This window comes from Neopsephotus bourkii, unplaced genomic scaffold (assembly GCF_033783945.1).
Source record: "Neopsephotus bourkii isolate Nb327-2 ecotype Australia unplaced genomic scaffold, CSIRO-AGI_Nbou_v1 NB_659, whole genome shotgun sequence".
Taxonomy (NCBI): domain Eukaryota; kingdom Metazoa; phylum Chordata; class Aves; order Psittaciformes; family Psittacidae; genus Neopsephotus; species Neopsephotus bourkii.
The window spans coordinates 3,840,648-3,865,234 of record NW_026901158.1 but is presented as its reverse complement, the minus strand read 5'-3'; the positions used below and the strand labels follow the sequence as shown (position 1 = coordinate 3,865,234).

The window sequence follows — 24,587 nt, the reverse complement described above, 5'->3', positions numbered from 1 at the left end:
ACCTCATCCTGAAAGGAAACCGGTCCATCAGTCCAACATGAAGTGTTCTGTGAAACACAAAGCTGATTGTTCTATACCCATCTATTAGCACTTTTGGCGCCTCATTCAGCCTCCTTTGTGACTTCTTATTTTTGTGGGCTTTTCTACCTGGTTACATTAAAAGAGGAACTCTCTTGAACCTCTTTAATGTTCTTAAGCTCTTAAACCACAAAGCATGCACTATTTGTGGCAGCCTGTAAGATATATTACACAGACTGGCCTTGTGTTCACACCTCTGTTGAAAGACAGAAACAAACTCTTCAGCATTCAACAAAGAGAATTGTTGCTTGTCAACATGCCGCTGCATAGTTTGACTTCACTGGACATATGAGGAGAGTAAGGTTTCTCTCTAACGCTGTTGTCTGTGAAATAGCCCAGAACAAGAAGCAACAAATACAGGAAGTTGAAGCTACCTGTGTGTGTGACATAGTTATCATCCTGCTTGCTTTTGTGTAGCGCTCAGTGGAAAAATACATTTGCTCCTATTTGGGAAACACTCAGTAAAATCATTAAAAGCCATGGATGAAACCCTATAAAATAGATTTGTGTTTCCTTGTCCCAGCACACTCGACATAACAAAGGGCATATACTCCTTAATGTAAATAGATCACACTTGCACAACACTATTCTAAATAAATCTGGGGCTAATGTAGTTTATGAGATACACTGAGGAGGTTAAATTGTTTCTGACTAGGTGGTTAATTAAAGGATTTATTTTGCAATTGCAGAGGACCCATAACTCATGAGTTACTGCACAATAAAAGTGTTGTAGATGTGTAAAATAACACCACGATTAACTCCCCCAAGCCACCTAGCCCCATGCAGTTTTGTGTGCCCCTTTTCCTTGTGCCAGTGGCCCCAGACCAAAACTCAAGACCTTCTACCAAACTGTGGCTTGGGGTTGGGTTTTTGTTGTTGTTGCTGGGTTTGGGGTTTTGGTTTGGTTTTTTCCTAGTGAAATAGATGCATCTGATGTAGTGGTGCTCAAAGCTTCTGCCAGCTACATCAGAGGAAGGAAAAACACATACAGAGGATTAATTACCAAGCAAAAGTGGTCTGGAACAGAAGAGAGAAACAGCCCAGTAAGACTTTTTAATAGATGGTTCTCATTCCATTTCTCTCTCAAAAAGACTCCTGAGGATCTCTGAGCTGTAACAGTGAAGCCACCATCAGAAGACATACTGCATTTGTATTTCACTTGGCAAGGCCTAGCATTTGTTTTACCATTTCCTCAAAGTAATCTTAATGTTTAATGAAAAGTGACAAAGAGGAAGTGTGAAAAAAATAGAGCATGGTTTTCCTTTTAGTTAAAACTCTGATTGTTTTGGTCCATATTAAAAAAAATGATTTTCCTATATATTTAAGCCCTCTAAAATCCATGCCATTCGGCTACCAGCATTAATGACGTTAGGGTGAATTATAAAGAGAAATCAAATTTTCCATAGCATTTGAACGCCATTAAAATGCCAAACAATAAACTACCAGACTGCAAATTAGATCAGTGGAAATATCAAACACATTGCGGTATAAAATCCATAATTGCATTTAGCGCTTCGGCTCCCAGGGGACAGGCTGCTAAAGATCATCACCGTGCCACATATGAGAAGCTATTGACAGAACGATAAAAATCGACAGGCTAACCAAATAAACACTGCAGGCTTCATTAAATATTCAGCAACTGAAATTTGACTATCATGTGCCTTTTTACTCCCCCCACTAGATGCGCCCTGCTGCAGCGCTCAGGGTTTTCCCTATGACAGCAATATGGGCTGTGTGCCCTGCAGGCCTGCGCAGCGCCGAGCGGCGGCAGGACACGGGCAGCACCGGCAGGTACCGGCGCCATCAATAAACATGCTGAAGCTCAGACAGGGTTATTATTCTTCTGAATACATTATTAGCCTTGGCCCCAGGAATATCTGGCTCCAAAGGCTTTAATTAGAGGAAGCGTAATATTTACCAAAGTTTAACACTTCTCCTGTGAGGATAGGGACATCTCGTCCCTAACAAGGTGCTCTTTTAAGGAGCTGAGCACTAAATTATCTCCTTTCTCGCCCTCCTTCTGCATAGTGGGATGATGCTGTGACTGGATGGTCCTGCACACCCTAAAATGAGAGGATCAGGATGTTCCAGGCTAGCCAATGCCAAATGGCCACCTGCATTTAAAGGGCTTGTGGTTGCCTCAAACAGCCCTCTACCAAGCCCAGAGAGTGCCTGCTGGCTTGAGTGCTGGGATGCTCATCACTGTATGGCTCTGATCTAGGGAAGGGTAGTTTGCTTTTCATAGCTGTAAAAGGGACACAAAGGGAATGAGCATCCCTGGCAGAAGATGGGATGGTGCTAATTTTGAGTTTTATCAATCACTTATTTCTTGTTTCTCTCTACCTGCTTCCAGGAAAAGCCATGCCTGTGGCTTACACAGCCATTCTTCCTGCTCACTGCGAGATAAATGGAGCTACAGGAGAGCCTGGTACAGGCAGAGGGCAAGGAGCACTGCTACATGCTTGTGGAAGGAAAAGGCACCTAAGAAAAGCCAGTTTTGCAAGCAGAACAACACTTGCTGCTTACAGACCTGGCCCAACCAAAAGGGTGAGAAATTGAGACTTGGGACAGAGTTTGAGTACCAATGCGCATAAAACGCTTAAAATGTACTGGCATATTACTTAAAATTACAGTGAACATTTAAAGCCCCACTATCCTGTCAAGATCCATTTTAGCCTGCTTGCACGATCGTGTGTGCCGAGGGACACACTCACTGCTGCAATAGAAAAACCACGAAAAGCCTGCATGTTTCCTCTCTGTTCCTACAGGCCTTGGAGTCTGAAATTAGAACAAATAAAATGTATAATGCATGCTCTGGAAGCACCCAATAGGGTTATAAGCAGCCATTCCCTCTTCATGGAGAAAAAGTTTATGTAAATGACTGATGACAGTGTTATTGTGTGAGGAATATCAATGGAGTAATTACAGTTACATAGCTTGCTGCTGCACTGCTGCTCTAAGCCTGTGTTAATTTTTCACACCACTCCCTTGGGAAAGATCGCAGTGTGCTCCTAAGAGCAGAGCTAATAATCGGAGCTCTGAGCCACTGCCGCTGAAACTAGCCCCAAGGTCTTTCTGAGCAGACTGCTAAACACTGACTGTCTCCCCAGAGAGAAGAGAACAGAGATAAAATGATTAAAAACTGCCAAATTGGACTGGCAATCACTTGGCTGTACTGTCAGCCCAAGACAAGACAAATCTCAGTTATTTTTTCTTTTGTGAGCTGGAGAACTAGGAGAGCACAAAGCAACGTGGCTGCAAACAGAGCAGCGGACTTGCCACATTTCGGGTCTTCACAAGTACTGTGTCAACATCTGCAGACACAAATGATGTGTCAGTGATTGTATTTAACACCAACACAAATCAAGAATCTGAGAAAACCAATTTCTATTTAGGCCTACTGGGACCGTTATTATTATGAGTCAATTCCACTTGTTTGATCCCAGGAATAATTTCAGGACAGAGCAGATCACAGACTCAATAACTACATCTTACTCTATATAAGCAGCTCCCTGAGGTTAGATACTGCTGATACTATTTGTCCTAAGACTTTAAACAAATGACATACCCTGGTCAGTTCTGCACAGTGAAAGGCAGTGCAAGGACTAAGTGACAGAACACATCTCAAACTATGTACCTCTGCACCTCAGCAGTGCGAGCACTGTGAGAGCATCACAAGCCACATGTGATGACCAGTAAAACAAGGTTGGAAGAAATACTGAGTTGGAAGCAGTAATCCATATCAAGAGAGGTAAGTGTACCACAATTAACCTAGCAGCTAGAAAACAACAGCCCACAGCAAAACAAGCGTGCATTACTGCCATAAACCACTTCAGAAAGGGATGTCAGCCTTTCCTGGTGATGGGATGCAGAAGAACAGCCTGAAACAGCTGTGGGTAATCCCACTGACCTAGCATGTTGGTGGTCAGCAACCCAGCATCTCCTGTGTGTATCATGCCAAAATCAGCTGGCATAACTCCATCACTGTAAAGGGACAAAAGTGTGACAGTCGTGGACCTCTCCTACCTTCCAATCACAGCTTTTTTAGCTTGAATTAACTGCATGAATTTGTAAGTGCAGGTGTAAGCATTCATGTAACCACCTACCCAGGCCCTTTACTAGAGTCAAATTGTCAAGTGGCTCATGTATAATAAGGGAAAAGTTGTCCCAGTCTGGAACAGGGGCCCACTGACTCCCTCCTTTCTACATACAAAGAAAAAGAGATGATACAGGGATTTTCCTCCCCTGCCCTGCAAATTCCTCAAGCACTTGTTTGTGATTAAAAATACTTCTAGGCTGTTCCCTTCTGAAGCAAGGGGAAGAAATCTGGCAACACTGAACACTGGCAGCTGGCTGGGGGAACGCTGGGCTACAGGAGGCAACTTCCTTTGATAAATTCTCAAACATTTCCAGTTTACACCAAAACACCCGTTGCCACGTCTGTTCCTCAAATACCTCATTTACAGGACAACTACTGGAAGCTTCTGATAGAGTTTCACAGGGATTGTGGTGATGCCTCAGCTCTGTTTTTTTTCTTTCCAGGGCTGTGCCAACACTGATGCCCTTTACAGGGCTGCCTGGGGACTGCAGTCCCCTGCTACCTATGTAGGACTCACATCTGCTGCAGTAATAGAGGGTACCCTGCACGTGGATCTTCACCAGCCCCTAAAACGTTGCCCAGAACCCTGCCTGACATCAGCTTCTTGTATGAGCAATGGGTGAGAGAACAGGTTTGGTGCATCTGACCCTAACAGCGATCTGCATTTTGGACACACGGTACATTTGAAAGCCTGAACATGAAGGAGGGAAGGAAGCAAAGCAATCCTAACACAGAAATTATTTTGTTTCCATATCAGAACAGCCCTGTTTAATGTTTTTGCTCTAGCTCAGCATCGCATGGAATGGGTGGAAGGAGGATTCACGACAAGCCAAGGGATTTACAAGGTCTGTGGCAAGTCCTCCTCTCTTCCCTCCCACAGAGGGAAGTATAAAAACAGGCAGTGAGAGTTGTGCCCCAAGGTGAGGGGCACACAGGGACACTTTGGGGCCTGGGGCTGAAACACATCCCCATAGGACATCAGCAGGCACTGCTGAACTCCCAAGAGCAGCCTTTTCCACAGGAAAGCTGCATGCCAGGGCTGGACTCGTCATTGCTGAACTAAAACCACATCTAAGGCTGAGTATACTGCAGTTATTAAATAAGTTTTAGTCTACTTCACTGATAGCTCATTTTTAGCTGATTCTTTTTGATCTGTCTCAGTGCCTTGTCTGACGCGTCCTGCAGGTCCACCCCGACTCGCTCTGGCTGTGTTGAAAAGAACTATCCCCTCCCATTAAACCCTATGGCTTCTCCTTTACATCAGAGTAAGACAAGCAGAACCCTTTCCACCTATTCTAAAACTGGTCTTGCACAGAGAAACAGCAGAACTATGACACAGAGCTCTGCAAAGTTCCTTTTGTCACCTCCATGTTATCAAACAGTTAAAGCCAATGTTTCCTGCCTGTAAAAGCAGCTGTTAGGGTGAGCCTCTAAAATAAATTCAGGAATTATACAGCCACATCTACAACCCCTTCCCACTCAGCTACACACACTGATGGATTCACACACAAAATACTCAATTAAAAGAGTTTAAATACGCTGGAATATACCTGCAGCCTGGGAAAGTTTAAGCTACTGGAGCCCTCTCTGTAGGGCATCTGTGGAGTAGAAATACTTTAGGCTGCTGCAGATTCAGTCTGGTCTGTGTGGATGTGACACAGGCCTGCTGGACAGCCCTCCCCTCCTGTCTTCAACATAACACAGTCATCTTGCCAGCTGACAGACCTTCTGCAGTGGAAACAACATGGGTTTCCTTACTGTGCTTGTTTTCTCATTCCCAGTCTTCAAAAAAGAAACCACTAAAAATCTTAACCTTCATACACAAAAATATACCTTTTCACAAACTAAATATATAGCTACAACACGCAAGATGAACACTTACCATGCACTTAAAGAGCATTATTATGAGCAGAAGGTCATATTGTAAACAGAAAAACAACTTTCTACTTCAGCTGCTATAGATCCAGATGCTTTCTCTGCTCTGCAACACTCCAGACACATATGATTAAAAAGAACATACCAGGTATTACAACTATTAAACTGTTAGATACAATTTACAATGGCAATAACCTCCTTGTCGTTGGTCTTTGCTAAAGTTAACCAGAAGTTTGTCAGATATTTAACAGCCCATGGAGTGAGCCCAGTTTGTGACTCGTTTCACAGAAGTTTGTTCAGTTGTATCTCACAACCACCAGCTTTTGTTTTAACTCTGCTTGCTCAAGTTCAGAGAAATGTGAGGCTAACTGGTGCAGGGGTTTTTTATTTTGGGTCCATTTATACAAAATGTTCCATTTCATTTGTACCCGGAGAAGCTGAGACCTGATTTCCTCCTTTGTACTTGCCAAGAGCTGGACACTAACAGTGCAGGCTGGCAAGCGACACTGGCACAGCATGAGCCAGGCAAACACCTGGAGGACTTGGCTCTGGACAAAATGACCACTGAGCCTTAAGGGCAGAGGCTGCTGACACACATCTGGGCACCAGCCTGGCCCCTCTGGACTATGCAGCTCCATGTGCCACCACAGCTGGGGAAGGTCAGCTTGGTGGCCCTCCTGGGAATGCTTGATAGCATCCCAAGGGATCAGTTCCGAGGCAGAGGGATGGCAGGAGAAGACACCAGGCTGGCCGGTCTGATGCACCTCCCTGGCTCTCCAACAGCACTGGTAGATGCAGTGCACCGATGCTGGCACAGACTTACATGGACAAGGGTGGTAAGACTGGCTAGAAGACAAGAGGGGATTGAGCAACCAGCAGAGTCCTCACTTCATGGGAAATGTTATTACCTTTGGTGGGGATGCATGAACCAGGAAAGCTGCCGGTGCTCATTCACTGAGAGTAATGAGGTTTGACAAGATTCTTCTCAAGGCGTACGGGATACAGGCTCCCCCAGTCCTCAGAAGCAAGATGTTGCCTGGGTGACATCCACCTTTCCCACAAAATCTGAGCAATTTAAACATGTGAGAGCATGTACAAATAACAACAAATTTACTCCATGTCCCCACCAGGACGAGCACCGCAAACTCAAACCAGCCTCAGAGTGCCCACCAGCAAAATGCAGCAGTAAGAGCTGATGATGAAACAATGCCCAAATGAACGTTATCTCACTCCAAGTCTTTCAGCTCACTGCCTGCCACCTCTGGCTAAATCCACACAGAATTTAGCCCCAAATTTCCCTGGATTTTTTTGCTTAACAAAGCATCCTTGGGCTTAGCAGTTCTACCAGATGATAAGACCTCCAGTTTACTGAAATGTCTTAACTTTCCATATTTATTTCTGGAGAGCTGGTAATTTAGGGCCTGACACCACGTGCAAGTCTTGCCTGAGCAGGAACCCTGCATGGTGTAATCGTTTCCTGCTGCGAGGGCACAGTGTCTGGATCAAGGCTCAGCAGCCGACACGCTGCTGCCTGACATCAGGCTGGATCAGCTGCTTCTCTGTGCCATCAGCACCATCATGCAACCAGTCCTCACCCACCAACTTTCTCTTTCAGTGGCACAAGTGTTGTCAGTGTATGAGCTGCCTTCCACCCCCTCCTTTTGCTTCAGTTCTCAGAGGAATGAACTGGGAGGTGCAGATTTTATTATGCTAACGAAATAAGAACACAACAGCCCTCTGAAGCGTGCAAGCCAGAGTCTAGGGGCAGTGCTCAAAACTTCTCCCACAGGAAAAACAGATACAAGGCTGGCTTTGAAAAGTGGGCGTCTTCTACACTAACCACTGCATTGTCAGCAAACCACAGCTGTCCACCACATGAGCAAGCTCCAAGTGGAGCTGCGCCGGGGCGTGCTGACAGTATAGTGCCCACAGTGCACCCCAGGGTGCTCCCGCACAAGCAGGGGCAGCTCCTCCAGCTTCATTGCTCCATGCTGATGGCCTCACAGACCAGGATGTAGAAGAAGTAACAGGGCACAGCCCACAGCAGGCACCAAGACAAACTGTGCCAGACCGAGCTTTCCTGTTTGTCTTCGCAAAGCTGGGGTGCAGAAGAGGATCCTCAGGGTGTTCCTAACATAGGAAGTCCTCACACACACTCTTCTTTTTGACTCTTGTATATGAGACAATGCTTATCAGTGTATCTTGCAATGCAACACCAACATCAGCAGAAATCTTCAGCTAAGAACCTGCACAGCTCCTGCTGGATGTCTGATCTTACAAGATGCTGTGCATTACACCCCTCTGCACCAGCTGTTTGCCCTGTCGTGCTTTTACAGTATACACAGAACGGCTCAGATCTTCCAGAAGAAAGGGAAAAAAACCCAACAGGCCATTATTAAAATGAGTTTAGTAAACAATAATCATAGGAATATAGTTAATAAGCACAGCCTTTCTGTGTTAAGCAGGAAATTAGATCCGCTGCCCCATTACTATTTTGAGTGAGAAAGCAATGATGCCTTTAATTATGCATAGTCTGCTTTATTTGAACTGTGTTGGCTGTTGTGAGGGAAATAATCAATGTAAACGCCTCCTGAGGTCGCTCCTGAGGCAGACGTGAAATGAACTAAGTGAGCAGAGCAGTGTGTATAATCGTATCAAGCAAATCCCCAGGTACTAGCCTGAGAATCACACATACATATGATTTATACACTCTCAACAACTCAACACTGACACCCCGAGCCATTTTAACAGCAGAGCTCACATATTGCTTTGAATTCTCATCTACACATGACAAGTTGAATTTCTGAAGTTGGAATTAATTCTGTGCCTTTTAAAATGAATACAGCCTACATCGAGTTCAGTGCAAAGCCTGCGTGATTACAGGTCAGGGAACTCAACTCCTTTTTAAAGCACTATTTATGCTTTTTAAAATTCATATTTTTTTTAAGTTTGGGTTTTTTTTAAGCAGGGCCACCCAAAAATTTCTTCAGAGTAAAGATAATCTTCAGTAGAAGTTCAACATAAAAACAGTTTTAAACCAAACTGCTTTAGTGAGAGATGCAAGAATCAATCTGGAGGCAATACCTTTTAATTTCTATATTGCTATGGTATTTATCCAATAACAAACTTTGATCTGACTTTGTTTCAAAGCCACTCAGGTTTTTTTGTTATTTTTCAAGTTTTTGAGTTCAAGCAATTAGTTTAAATAGGACTACCTCTTTTCAGTGGGGATTGGCAGCATATGTGTAAAAACTGTGAAAGAGAAAATGCACCACCAAAACAAGACTTTATTTTAACAAGACAAGAGTCAGATTCTGTTACCAGTCATCTCTTAATAACCCAAACATCATGGCAGTGGCACAGCTCACACCTTTGCAGGCACAATTTACTGCTGTAGGAAGCCTTCACCTGGAAGCAGAGTTAAAAACACAGGAATTGTGCTGTGATTCAAAGAATCTATTTGGCTGCTACAGCTTGTAGGAAAAACTGCACTGTACAAAATCTAGCCCTGGAACAACCACCAAAGCTTCTTCCAGCTCTGCTGGGAAGGAATCCGCTCCAGAATTCCTCAGAGCCTGACATTCCCTCCCCAGCAGCACAATCACTGCCACCGCTCCCGGCTGCGGGGCTTCTCTCTCGCATACCCACTGCACTGCTGAAGAACAGCACTGATGGCTCAGGGAAGGACGAATCCTGACTGATTTACACCCATGTGAACCTAATGGCTTCAGTTTGCACCCTGTAAATCACACCCGACAGTGAAATGATCCTGCCACTCCCTCGCACACCGCCCAAGCCTGTGATGGATTTGGCAACAGGACTCAGGTATCACAAGTCCCAGGTCAACACATCCATCATTTATTGGAGATGTCACAGAAGTCCTACGCTAAAGCCATTTTTCACAGCTGCTTGCTGTAAGAACTCTTCTTGGTTAACCCTGATGAGCTTGTTTTCTCCAACCCATCTGCTGCAGCTAAGAAAACATGATGCTGCACCTGTGACATCACCTCCATTGCCATGGCAACAGGCATGTCCTCAGCATCCCAGGCCCGCCTTGCAATGCACATTTCTGTAGAGCAGGAGCACACACCACTCCTCTGCACACAGCTGATGGGGACAGAACCAGGTTCTGTGGCCCCAGACATATTATCCTCACCAGGAAAAGGCCATATCAGAGAGCTGGGCCAGCCTGACCTACCATGGGATTAGGCAGCATAAGCAGCAGGCAGCTCGGAGAAGGTGATGCTCAACTGACTAGCAGGTCTGCAGAGCAGGCAGCTTCCTGCCTTGTTAGATGTTTTCCTTCTGTGGCAACTGCATCCTCACACAGCTCAGAAACTGTGCTGAACTGTGAAATTTGTGCCTTTTTTTCTCCCCCAAAAATAAAGTTTCTAAGCTGTCTCATGCAAAAACTTCTACTCTGAAGAGCACACCCAAAAGATCTACTCACCGCTGAACTACCATAGCATTTACTCAATGCAGTTTTCTACCATGTCCTCACTGCCAGTGAAGGAACCATATCACAGTTATAAAGAAATGTCTTGGCACACATTTGGATGTTCGTGCATGGACATCTGCTCTCCACTCCAAATGCAAGATTTCTGCAGGTCCCTTATGCATGTGTTAACGGGAGTTTGATCTTTCACAGAGACATGCACTGGCGTGAACTTCACCCTAAGGAGTTAAATCAGCTTTTGCTATGGAAACTCTCATGATAAAAATAGATCCTCCTGCTCTAAGGGATTTGTACTGTGCATGATTTAAGGGGGCTTATTGAACCATCCTGTGCAGTTGGTTTTGTGGCACAGAATCATCTTTGTCAAAGATTTCTTTCTTTCACCAATATTGTTTGACTAGGTTCCACTGTACTGGCCATATTGTGGGAAAATACTGGCATGTCCTTTTCAAATGGAAAAGGCAAGGTTATGCTTCCTAGTATTTTGGCTATGAATAGAAGTTTTACGGAGTAAGAGCATGTGGTGGTCTATTATTATTATACATAATCCTCCAACCTATCCCGTTAGCATGTTACCATAAATCTTTAACAGTAAGTCTGAATAGATGTATCCAGGATCATGAAGTAGTATTTCGTGTGACTGAAGACTTTTCAAGTCTACAAACCAAAACAGCTATTTCCAAAACATGCTAAAAAACATCCAGCAAGAGACTACAGGCTATTATTTGTGTTCTTTGCTGGATTTGACTATCTAACACTCTAAAATTGAAACACTACAATGGTGATTCTAGAAAATTACATTCAGACCAGTTTTTCATGACAGCTGGACAGACACAGAGTTGGGTATCAGGAGTTTAAGATTGTTTGAATGCAGAAATTATTGCTTGATTTTAGTTTTATTTTTTAAGACTGCTGTTCTGGGCACCCAGAAATAAACCACAAAGGCAAAGGCACATCCAGTCACCAGGCAGGCCTGGAACAAAGTGACTGGCATGAGTTTCAAGTAAGGCACAAGGCAACTGCCCGAAGAGCTATTACCTTACCACCTGCCTAGGTAGCGCATCACACGGAGGATATGATCATTTGAGTAAGTGGTATAGTATTGCTAATCCCAGCTTCTCACTTTACCCCTATATAGCATGTACAAGACACAAAAGTATTTTCTCAACAGTTTATGGACTGCGAGCACCAGTGAGACGATGCATGTCGGCACTGCAATGCTTTAGCATGGCTGCCAGAAGAACTATAACAATGGGCTTTGTCAGTGCATGCAACCACAGAACGTGGAGATGCTCCAGGAGCGTTGAATAGGCTCCTATGCCACACACACAGCTGGAATGACCTGAAATTCCTGTCCCCTCTCTTGAAATACTATGGGCAGAAGCAAACAAGGTTTCCAGGATGGAGAGGCCAGCCTGTCTGTGGGACGGTGTGTCATAGGCGGCACCAGCAGCCCTCCTCCACCTGCAGGTCTGCTCTGCCCAATGCAGAGCAGCCATTCCCAAGGGGTTATCCTTCAGGCAGAGCCTGGGGAATCACACAGCCGTACACATATATGCACACAAACACATCTGCACACACTCACATTTTCCAGCCCCTTAAAGAAAATAAATTGCATGAACGTCATGCATATTTTAAGCTGATACCCTGGGGGATTTTCAGACCAAAAATGCCTTAACCAGAAAACTTTGTATTTTCCTTGCTCTGAAAAACTCAGAAGAATTCATATACAAACGATGACAAATACTTCATTCAAAGAGACAGTTACTCCCAGAGCAGAGGGAATAGGGCCAGCTCAAGTAGTTAGAATGGCTGCATGCAGCTAGCCCCTTCGCTTCAAGACCACAGGAATTGTTTATCACTGAGACTCTCCCAGGCTAATTGAAACCAGCCCTGACTTTTGAACCTGCCAGCACTAAAGAAACTTTAAGTGTTTTCTCCTACTGAGATCTGGCCTATGGGGACTGCTCATTGCTCACCCCTCAGTCATTTTCAGTTCACTTTATTTCCACCTTGAATGAATCCTTACTCTAAAAGATGCTTAAGTAATTCTGTGGCAAAAAAAAAAAACTTCACTTACAGGACAACAAAGTTTTGAGACTGTGTTGCTCATGTTGCATCCTTCTAAGAACACTAAGTAAGCTTGAGCCTGTACATTAAGGACCCCCACTATAAGACAGTTTCAACAGTATCTTTGCGATTTACATTTTACAACTGTAACTTACATCTGCAGTGTGCATCACCCTCTCACTTAGGATTCCCACAAGCTCTTTGTAGCAGGAATTTGCACAGGGAATTGGAAAGAGAGTCCAGTCAACCTGAAGCTAGTTTAACATTTGCTAAAACCAACCTGAAAGACATGACCAGCTAAAGGCAAACTTCCCCAGTGGTACGTGCTACAGTAGTCAGGTATGCTGCCTGCCCTACACACCAATGGGGAATGAAGTTTTTTCCAGTCCATATCTTCATTCGGATGCACTGATAACAGGACACGAATGTAAAATGCCTTCCTACACAAAAAACATGTTGGAAAGCTTTGCCACCATGACGCTCTACTGCTAACATGCAACCCAAAGCCTTATCATTGATAGAGAAACCGATACAGGTCACAGTACCAGGTCCTGGCAGCTTGACATCCCAAGCTCTCTTCCAGGCCTCCTAATCCCCCCAGGACACTGCTCAGCGCATCACAGATTAAGTCAGGACAAGCAGGCAGGCAGCAGCACATTTATCTTCTCTGCAAACATCAGTTCCAAGAGAGATTCCACAGATAAGACAAGTTCATTCAAATTCATTCATCTGAGAATAGAAACCTGAGCCAAAACTAACATGCGTTTTATGCTTATTTACAGACCACCAGAGACTAAAGGATTCACCAAGAAATTCACAGGTACCTTCTCTGTAACTGCAGTGAAATGCCACAGGCTTGTCCTCCTGGGAGGTTTCACTGCACTCCAGCCTGAGGTTCAGCTCCTTCCCAGGGCTTTTCTTCTTCGGTCCTGCTCCCATCCTCAGTCATGCTGTGGAATTGACCTTTGCCCATTCAGCAGCAAGGAGGACACTCTGTGCCTGTTGCTGTCTGGACAGACAATCCATCTCATTACCACAGGAGCTACAGAAGCCCACAGGCTCCAAGAAACCCCTGCAACTAGATCACAAAAATAACTTCTCTGCACTCTTAGTTAAGCCCATGCGTCTGTTCAGAGCCTTGGGACACCCTGAAGAGCAGCCCTACTCTTGTGCTGCAGCCACTCTAGTCCTACAGCCCAGCACATCAATCAGGAAACAGACCTGTGGTCAAATCAGCATTTTCAAGCTTCTGAAGAGCTTGGCAGCATGTGAAGGTAATGAAGGGGAGCTACAGGCCTCACCTGTGCCTCTTAGGAGAAAAGGAGCAGAGTCTCAGGGAAGGGTAATAAAATGGTTTAGAACCTTGTCTCCAGGATGATTCCAATATACAGTGACCACGCTCTGCTAGATTTCTTGTTTAAAGTCCCTGCAAAGATCAGCTCTTTCTCTGACATCTTCTCTATATGGTGCATGCAGCTATTAGTTGCCTCTGTATATGGAATATAATTAATAGGTTAGAAAGGGGACCAGTTAAGTTGAAACGTTCATGCACGTTGTGTCCAGAGGAACCCATGTTATCAGTTCATAAACAGTTAGTAGCCAGGTCATGTCATACATGAGTAAGATAGCAATGATGTCAATGAACAAGAGAGAGGAAAGAAAACTTTCTCGGTGAACCTGTATCATGATCTCCTGCAGAATAAAGGACAAACTCAACCTTCTTTTTCTCATTATACACCTTTTACCAGCTTTGCCTCTTTTGAGTGTATAGCCAGCAGCCTGAGAACCTCATCAAAAGAGGGCACAGAACAGCCATATGTCTCCTTGTGGGAATGACATGGGAGAGCAAACAGCATGTGACAGAGGTTAGGCACATAGCTAGATGGTGTTTGGGTCTGGAGACTCTAGCTGTTGACACATTTCATTATGAAAATCAGGAGGATGAGAGGACTGTGTGCCTTGGAGCTCTGGGTGCCCTGTGCCCCAGCCACTGCAGCAGTGAGTACTAGAAATAAAACCATCCAGGGATGTAATGGGGCTCCAGTGGAAAGGGGCACACAGATCCAGCTGAACTGTGTCCACATCTAGGGTCCTGCTCACTGCTCTCACTGACACCAGTAACCATGAGGCTGATGGCTGTTCCCTGGTCACCTGATTAAGAGGCTGCTGGCGATGCTGATGTGCATCATGAGGAGTAACAACTTCCAGGAACCCTGCAGGCCACAGCACCAGTATTTTCCACACATGCCAATACTTTTGAACTGTGGGTACTCCCCCTTGACAGGAATGCTTGGGGGCTTTGGATTAGCTCCTGGATCTGGAACAATCATGTCAGCACGGCACTGTGCCCAGGCTGAGAAAACTGGGGGCGTAAGAGTGAAGTTCACCTGGAAGTGGGACAGGGGGTAAAACAGCTTGGGAAATGCTGACAGAGGCTGGTTGACACTCAGCCTGTCCCGAGGAAGCCTCAGGAATGCCTTCGTGCTCGGTATCGAGCAGGGATCAGCCTGGCAGGCTTACACGTGCACACCGCTTGTTTCCCCTGGGACTGGAGCAGCAGCAGCAACACCCCGTCACCCTACGCGTGGGAGCAATCCCAGTGCAAATGTTGAGGCAAGTGGAGAGTCACCCCCAGCTCAATCACCTCTTCGTGTCCTCAGCCCTCACGAAGGAAAGAGCTTTATACCATGCTGCTGTTCCTTCTCACAGTGCGTATTTGTGCCCAAGCCTGTGGACATGTGCATATGCCATCTCACAACACACAGCAAATCAACACCTCCTCTATCAAGATGATGTTGCCTTTGACACCAGTGCAAATGAACTCTGCCCGTGCTCTCTCTGTGCTCCCAATTGCCATATACAGCCCAGATGCCCAGGACAAACCATGCAGAGCAGCTTTGCTGGTAGAGTATGAAGATGTCCTTGCAGGTGCTGAGGCTTCCTGTGTGGGACACATTAACATGTGTCAGTCTACAACAGCGCAAAAAGTAACTAGGACCAAACTGCATGGTACTATGGAGAAGTCTTCACCTTCAGGCTGCAAAAATGAGATTGTGGGCTGCAAGTTTGTGTGTTAAGGAAGTGGGAGATGTCAATTCAGTCCTCCCCACCCCTTGAGGGGGTTCACACCTTTCACCACCCTGGAGAACACCCTCACCTGCAAGCTACAAGGTGTCTGGGGCAGGTCCCATCTCCACCTTCCTGCAGATCGCTCCACCATGCACAGAAGGGTGAGCATCCTGGGTGCAATCTGTGCACAGGAGTGGTGAGGGCACTCACCCAGGGGTGCCGACCCCACCTAGGGCTGCCCACCACTCTTTCCAGGGCGCAGGCTCCCGTGAGCACTCCAGGCTGCTGCAGGAAGGGGGGGAGCGGGAGAAGCAGCACCACCGGCTCCTCCTCTGGCAGCGCTTTCAGAGGAGGTTTTGGCTGCCGCTGCATTCTGTACGAAACCTGATCTTGTCAGCGTGCGGTGCGCTCTCGGCATGCCTCCCACAGCGAGCCCCGCAGGGCCGGGCGCTGGGTGCAGGCAGCTGGGTGCGAGCCAAAGCCTCTGGAGGGAACGGGGCACCCCAGCACCAGCACTCAGCACCCGCGCCGCGACAACTGCAGGCAGCGGGTATGGGATCGAGGGCAGGCAGCCGCTCACCTCACACGTGTCCACCCCAAAGCACGCTGCCTCTGAGACCTCTGCATTGGTGATGAATCGGGACAAACCGTCACCCCCACCAGAGCCTGGGCTGCAGTGGCTCTGCTGGGTTCTTCCCTCCACAAGCAGCACACAGGATGACAAGGTTTATTTACCCGTCTCCCCACCACCAGCAGCATAAACTGCGTTTGAGGTGTCTGCAGTAATAGGACCAGGTTCACTGGACTGCCCCAGTAAGTGCGGTGCCTTGCAACACAGCTCACACTGCCCCATGGCATCACCACTGCCAAAACCAGCCCAGCCCCTCAGTCCTGTGCTAGAGCAACAGAGTAACACCCAGGGACATTATCTATAACAACATACCCTGACTGTTGCCTGCATGTACATCTTTCACAAGATGAGATGAAAAATGAGATTTGAACCCAACCTTTAGAATAAATATTTAAATATTAAAACTGCAGCCCAAAGCTTCTAAAGAGTCAATCCCCCACCTTGGAAGTCTCCAAGTCACAAATCTTCTAAGGCTGAGCGAGGTTGTGGGGCAGCATCCCCCCCAACCATCCTGTCACTGACCCCCACAGCCACTCACACTCCTTATGTTCTTCAAGTAAATTCCCCGCCTTCAAAATGGAAACACAAAACCAGTTTCTATTCATTTAAAACAACCACACACGTTAATTACAGCTATTAGAAGCTACTCTGTATTTATACTTAATAACAGCATCTTTATTGGGGGCTTCAGAGTTCACACTCATCTGACAGCCCTTTTCTGGAAGGGCTGAGCTAGATAAAGTTGCATAAACTTCACACTCGCTTTGCTTCGGGGAAAGGGTTGTAGATTTACACTGCTGTGAGACAAAAATCTGGCTCTAAACCCATGAAATCACAAATCCAGCCTCTACAGCACAACACAAACTGAATTCAAATGCAGGCACAAAATATTTTCTTTTAAAAATTCTTGTGTTTTTAAGCAGGAATTCGTTCCAGCCCATGTGACTGCAGCTGGCAGCCAGCTTAGCACTGCTCCCTACTGTCAGTACTAAAACAAACAGAAATTTACTGCTTCTCCTCCATTCAACGCTGTCACAGAGCAAGTTCCTAAAAGCAAGCAGCCTATCTGTTGATTACACCCCTTCTGCAGGTCAGAGGGTTCTCTATTCATTAAAAATGGGTAAGCAGTGTAAACATCCCTCTTTGTAACCTCTCCTCCTTATCAGAATTATTCTTTATCTTTTTTTGCCCATTTTACATATTCTAACCCCAGCATTTGCGCTCTGTTTATTATCCACCATAAGCCACTGCAAGCCACATCCACACATTGCCTTGGACAGCTTCTGTTCCCCACCATCATGGCCTTACTAAATGCACATTGTGAGATTCATTCTGAAGATTAAGCAAGACTCTATTTGCTTGTTTTCACAAACACGTGTACAAACAGAGCTTAATTGCCAGAGCAATGTGTTTCAGAAAGGGTATAGAAGAGCATATTGAAAACAACAGCATTAAAATAAAAAGCTAAAGGATGTGTAGGATGGGTTTTTGAGCAACCTGGTCTAGTGGAAGGTGTCCGTGCCTGAGGGTTGGAACTGGATGCGCTTTAACATCCCTTCCAACCCAAACCACTCTGTGATTCTATGATTCCATGTTTCTCACCCTTCCCTGCTCACACGACACAGCAAGTGCTGCCCTAACATCGCTCGGAGAGGAACCAGGGTAGCGTCCCTGCCTCTGGTCACTTGCTTTCTTAAGCTGCAAGTATCTGACTTGTCTGGAAGAATGGAGACTGAGGAAAACGAGAGAAAACTGCAGCAAAGGCGATGCAGAATGGCCAGAGAAGTATGCTCACATCTGCCTGCCGAGCCTCAGTAATAGAGAAGATGCACAGAGATTCACTCCAAGAGGAAGACTCAACTATTTCCCACTTCATCGTACAGCAGCTGGCTAAATGTGGCACTGCCCTGTGCCTACTTCTGCGTATCAGCTAACAGAAATGATGCACCTTTAGGTAGGAAATGTAGGATCAAGATTTGTTTTTCTTCTCTATTTCCTCCATAGCACCCCAATTCTGGTGTTTTAACAGCACCTCAGGCCCATTCCCCTGTCCAGTGTAGCAGGAGTGCATAGCTAAAACACAAGACAGCACTGATCCTGAGCCTGACTGACCCCTGCTCGATAGCCCTGTGTTTTTCATGGGGTATTAGTTCATAAAAGATTCTGCAGATCCACCTAAAGCTCCTTCCTCTCCGAATTTCCTCATGATGCAATCCATTGAAGTTTCAGGATGGATGGCCTTTATTACCGCATATGCTGAGGCTTCAAATATAAAGCAACATTTTGAAAAGGCAGCATCTGTCTCTGCAGGCAGGAAAACCCTTTTGTTACCATATTGAGCTGCTACACATAGCAAGGGATGCAGTTCAAGCAGTAAACTCTTGATCTTCACTCGAAAGTCTCTACTTTCACTTATCAGCCTGACATCTCACAGTGGGGCCACCTGACCAGACTGTGGGGTTGGCTCCAGGGCTTGCAGACTGGAACCAGACCTCCGAGGGAACCGGGGCGGACGGAGGTGGCCAGCTCCCTGGGACCCTCCAACACAGTTCAAAGTGACATGTTTCAAACAGTCCTTCCCTCCGTACCCCATCGCCTTCAAAGCACAAACAGCTTTATAGCCTGGAGCATGTAAAGGATTCACTCGGGGATGCACGGCAGTTGCTTTTAGGAGGAAGGAGTGCGGCTCTGCAGAGACATCCTCGTCCTGTGCGCTCCCAGGACTTTTTCTAAAGGAGTTTAAAGCTGAATCCGTTCTTTTGATTTCTGCCATCCCGTTTCTGCCAAATCCTTGCAGTTCTCTGTCAGAGCTCACACACAAAGAATTTGGAGCAGAAAGACACCAACCTCCAAAAAAAGAAATCATTTTTAGAAAGAGAAATAAAAGCTCCCCAGCAATTGGGCGCTGAAGCTCAAGACAAAACTTCTCTGAAGTCGAAAATGAGTTAACACATAATTAGGGGTTTTCCCAAAGAGACTGAATAATTTATGGAAAGTTACTGACATGTTCCTGACATGTTTAGTCCAGTTACGCCTTTGTACAATATTGGGCTGTGACATCACAGCGCCAAAAGACAATGTTTTCAAAAGAAAAATCAGTTCTTGTGAAGCCAAGAGAGCAGAAGCTCCAGAAAGTGCTAAACTTAGAGCGTTCTCCTAAATTGCTATTTTATAAAAGGAAAAGGAAAACATTCCTGGCTGCATGCAATGTGTGCTGAAGTCACAGGATCCCACTTGTAACAACTTTCCTTCCCCTTGTCACAGCTTAAATTAACTGCGCTCAGGAGGCAAATGAACAGAACCAGAGCGCTCTGCCCAAGTCGTTCAGCAATTTGTTAGCAGAATCGTTCCTGGAGCAAAGACCTACCCACCACCGGTCAGAGACAGTCACTCTAAATCTGAATGGGCAACTTTGCTGCTTTGATAAATGGACTAATGGAGCACATATTTTGCAGAGAGCTGCAGGAGAGCAACTGTCCTTAAACAAAGAGAGGGTGCTTCTTTCTGTGTGAAGATACAGACACTGTTTATCTAATGGTTGGAAAGTTTACAAGAAAACAGCAAACTTCGTGCTGTGGTTGTTGAACTGAAGTAGTACTTTACTAGAACCAGGTTTTTTCGGTAATTTTGCGGTTGTAACAACTATTTTCTTTACATACTGCTATAGAAAAGGGACTCTTTTTAACTTAATTGAAGACACTATCAAGAGTAAATATACTGGGGCTTTTAATAAAAACAGTATGAGGAGAACATTCAAAGCTAAATAATCAGAAGCAATTTGTGTTCATGAGCAGAATGATGTGTCATTTTTTTCCCTTGCAACGCTCTGTACTGGATCAGTTTTGAGACTGTGGCAAACTTTAAACCTATCTTAAAATAATGAACAGCAGTGAGGGTTGAAGATAGTTTGAAAAATACGCTGGAAAGAGAAAACATATGCCACAGAGTGTGGTGCAAAAGTCATATTTCATGCATGACTTTAGAGAATGTTAATAAGGATTAGAACCATACTTCAGCAGAATAACAATCAGTCAAAGAAGTGTAATTAATTTTTCTTTAGATCTCTGTTAGACAAAAATACAGGAGAGATAGCATTGTTGCCTATAGATTTTGCTCCAGCTAAGAAATATAGCCCTTAAATACATGTTGTAATTGTACACTATAACTGGAGTGTAGTACATGACTCATTTGCTTTATAGTTGCTGGTTTTATAATATTATGAATCCAAAAATATTTTAAACTTCAATTTTTTTGCCTTGGCCAATAAATATGATTAAGATAATACATCCAAAAACATATGTAAGCTGTGTATGTGGGACATATGGAAAGCAGATGTGTTCTTAATTTACATATGACCTAAAAAAATCAGCTGATTACCAGAGATGGTACTTTGTGAAGCTGTTTTGGACTCAGAAGCATTGTTGCTAGCTCAGCACCATTTAGGCAGTTTGCTTCTCTTGTGCCTGAAACCCCAAACGCAATGCTGCAGAAAGACTCCATCCCTGGAACAGCGATCACTTGGCTCCACACAGAATAGCCCAGAAATGGAAAACCAAGATCATTTGTTTCTAAACACAATTGTTATTGAAAACCTCTCTTTAATATTTTAAGTGTATGTTCCAGCATATGCTTACAAAACTTCAGTTTTGCCCTTAATAAATGCTCTTTCAAGCATAATGATAATAAAGGCTGTGCTCGGTTCCCATTATCAGCCTGACTCTGAGTGCCGAAAGGCAAAGCTGTGTCCACCTCGCTGGTGAGAAATCACAGCGAGTCACCTTCATCCCCATCATAAACTCACTTTGTTCAAAATCACAACAGATCAGGGAAGCAGTTTCGTAATTATAACCCCTCGTGATAGAGGTTCTCTGGGGACCATGTTCTGGTTTTCGTTTTTTTAGCCATACCCAAGAAGAAAACAGTAACTTACCACCAGACACAAAAGGCAGGGAAAAGCTTCACTTATGAGGCTCTTGGTAGCACATACAGCCAGGAAGGAACATCCCCATGGCAGTTCACATCGGAAGGAGTCAAAGCTGCAAACTGGGGCACCAGAAATACAGGGTTCCTAAACCTTTTTAAAGCAAAACATTTTTGAGCCTTTTTCTGAGAAGAAGTGGTTCAAATCGCGGGGGACGAGACAGCTTTTCCAAAACACAGCCTAATTGAACGCACCACTGGTAAATAAAGACACATTTTTTTCAAGCAGGCATTTGTCACAGTTAGGAAATTCTCGCTCTTCTGCCAGGCTCCAGCTTGGCAGCATCCACGGGAATGGCTCCAGCCAGAGTCCCCCTTGCAGAGGTGCCAAGATGCAAACCCGCCTCTCCCTGATGCTCTGCAGCCATGCCCAGAGCCACAGTGAGGGGCTGGGCAGGATGAGGTGGGGCTCAAGCCTTGCACCAAGGGCAATAGCTCCATCCCCTTCCTCACCCTGTCTTGCAGCAGCGAGGCAGACGCCGGGAAGGCCTCGCATGGCCTCTGCACTCCCTCAAGCCAACAGACAATATTATTCTCTTTTTTTAAGCAAACAATATTTCAAAATCTGTCTCCTCTCTCCTCCCTGCCGACGTGTAATCCGGGATGTGCCAGCACAGCTGTGGCTGCAGCAGACCCGGGGAAGCAAGTCCATGCCCAGATCCATTGTTACGGACGCAGCACAGAACAGGGGTTTTCTCCATGGCTTTTGGGAGTCCCATCTCCGTCCCCCCCCCCAGGAAACAGTGCCCACTGCTGCTTCCACAGTGGGGGCTGACTGGCGAGGGCAAGAGGTGTTTGCAGGATGCACCAGCCTTGGTGCTGCAACACAGTCCACAGCGCATCTTCCCACTGCACTTCCTACCTGGAGCAGAAGCCACAGCCCCATGCCAGGAGACATCCTTGTACCCCACATGACTCCAAGGACCAGAGCCCAGTGCTGGGGCTTTGCTATGGACAGAGCTTTGTCTAGCAGAGACCCCATCATGAACCCACCCATGGCAGGACTGCTGTCTGCTGCTTCTCATGCATTAAGCTTTAAACCAGATACAACTGAGGGTTGTTTCCCCAGCTTGAGCTCAGCCTATGCTAAGTATACGTTATGTATGTAACACCAGTTTGCTCTCTCACACCAGAGCCGAGGTCTAAAATTCATACGACACTCTAGACCAGCAGCCATGATACTGAGAGATGCTTTGCCCTGGCTGCAGGACGAGTTCACATCCACATGCCAAGGGCAGGGTCTCAGAGCTCCCACCCACAGGATTCACTGCTGCCCCACATCTTCACTCCTCTAAGTGCAGGGACACGGAGATCAACAAGCAGGGACCAGGCAGTGTGAGCTGGTGCGAGCAGTCAGTGTCACAGGCACTCAACAGACCTACTGCTGAATTAGGATCCTGAATGATTTCTCCTCCTTCTCCCCTCTGCCAGTATTTTTCTTCCCTTGTCCCAGAATCTGTCCTCCTTCCAGGAAATCTCTGTTTATATCAGACAAGGCAATGGGACATGCAGTTATTGTTGGACTCTTGTCCAAAAACTATTGCTCCTCTGGCTCTGCTCCTCTGCAGACAACCCCGCTCCACAGGCTGCTGCCAGAACTGGCAGCACGCACAGCCCAGCCTCGTCACCACCGCTCTCAGTGGCCCTGACACCTATGGGACAGCACTGGAATCTCCCAAGAGAACTAAAACCCCACCCTGCTTCTCAGGGGTACCTAATACAATAAGCACAGAGATTCCCCCTGATAAACCCTAAAAACTTAATCCTGAGAGACACAGCATCACTACAGCAAGGAAAAGAAAAAAAGGGCTGTAGAGAAGAACCCAGGCTGCTGGGGGCATTTTCTCATCATCATCAGAGACATCCTGATCTGAAACATCTGCACTGTCTTACACTGGTCATCAAGACCCACTGTCCCTCTGAACTCCAAATGTTTCCCTTCTTTGCTGTTCGATGCCTCCCTGGGTCACGGGCCCTCGCACACAAATCATTTCAGCCCTCAGAGGGGGCTGAGAGGAAGGCAGGGAGGCTCTGAAATTCAATCCCCAAAGGTTTTTTTTCTTTCCTTTTTTTTTTCTTTTTGGTCCAAACAAACGTTATTTTTCTTTCAATGAGAACGCTTTAGTATCAAGTGCTGCTAATACGGAACCACCGCTCCAGACTCGCGGTGGGTGGATGGTTATTTCTCCTGTCTGCTGATTGTCTTGCTCAGAGAAAGGCAGGACATGTCCAGAGGAACTGCTGTGTAAAGCTTCATGGCACACAGTGAGGGTTTGGTTCTCTCTGGAAGATGCAGAACATTGTTAGTTCCTGCAGGATAACCCTATTCAGGCTGACAAGAGTTGCTGCCTTACACCACCAGCCATATCAGTGAAGATCCCCAAAGGTTAAACCCATGAAATTAATGGGATTCCAGCTTGCTTTCTGAAGTCACCTCTTCTGAAACACACACAGCCTCATTCCACACTGCTTTGGTTTGCATTCAACATTTCCAACGTGCCAGAATACTCCTATTCTTGCATTTCAGTGAGGCTTTCTCTGGATGTTTTGACGCTCGTTTAGTTTTACTGAGCCTTGTCCCTGAGCACGCCCTGACATTACACTGTCTCCTGCAATTCACCTCTTAGTTAACTGACCTTAAAAGTTTACAGAAGTTTTATGGACTCCTTTGCCAGCCTCACTGATTAGCTGGGTATTTAACATGGTTTTCAGCACACCACCTCCAGCCCTGTCCTTGCTGCAGAGACTGCTGCCAAAGTGGTACCTGGTAACTGATGCTGAGATTTGAGCGGAGCTGTGCGTTTGAAGCAAATACGATGTGCTAAAGGAAAAGCCTCTACCTGTACGTTCCTGTTTTGTTTTAAAATCAGGCAGTGGGTCTGTTCCCTTATTTGTAGGGTATGGCTGCAGCCAGTAACTGCTTAAGATGGAAAAACAAACCCAGACGAAGCAGCAGCAAACTGCCCCACACAGCCCAGACATGAGAACTTTCCCATCCCGACTGCCGGTGCAGCCCAGTCCTCAGAAGACATGGGAAGAAACAGTGTGTCCCAGGGATGAGCGCGCCCAGGACAGGCCCCAGCCTGCAGGAACCCTGGGCAGGTCGCTTTGCAAAGGACTTTGATATCTGCTAGAGGAAAGCGCCATGAGAGATGCAAGCATCTCTGGAGAGATGTGTGCTCAAACTGGGGAGCATGAGGTCGCCAGGAGACGGGGTGGGGGGGGGACGGAGGGAGAAAGGGGAATTCCAGAAAGATAATTTCTGGAAAGGCTTAATTAACACTGACTTTTAACATCTAAAATTACTTTAGAAATGTGCATAGAGATGA

At 45.9% G+C, this 24,587-nt stretch overlaps 1 protein-coding gene across 1 annotated transcript in view; it reads right to left on the bottom strand.

Moving 5' to 3' along the window:
- The window catches only part of LMX1B (LIM homeobox transcription factor 1 beta), a 95,353-nt gene that overhangs the window by 52,381 nt on the left and 18,385 nt on the right, over window positions 1-24,587 (bottom strand). The window lies entirely within an intron of this gene.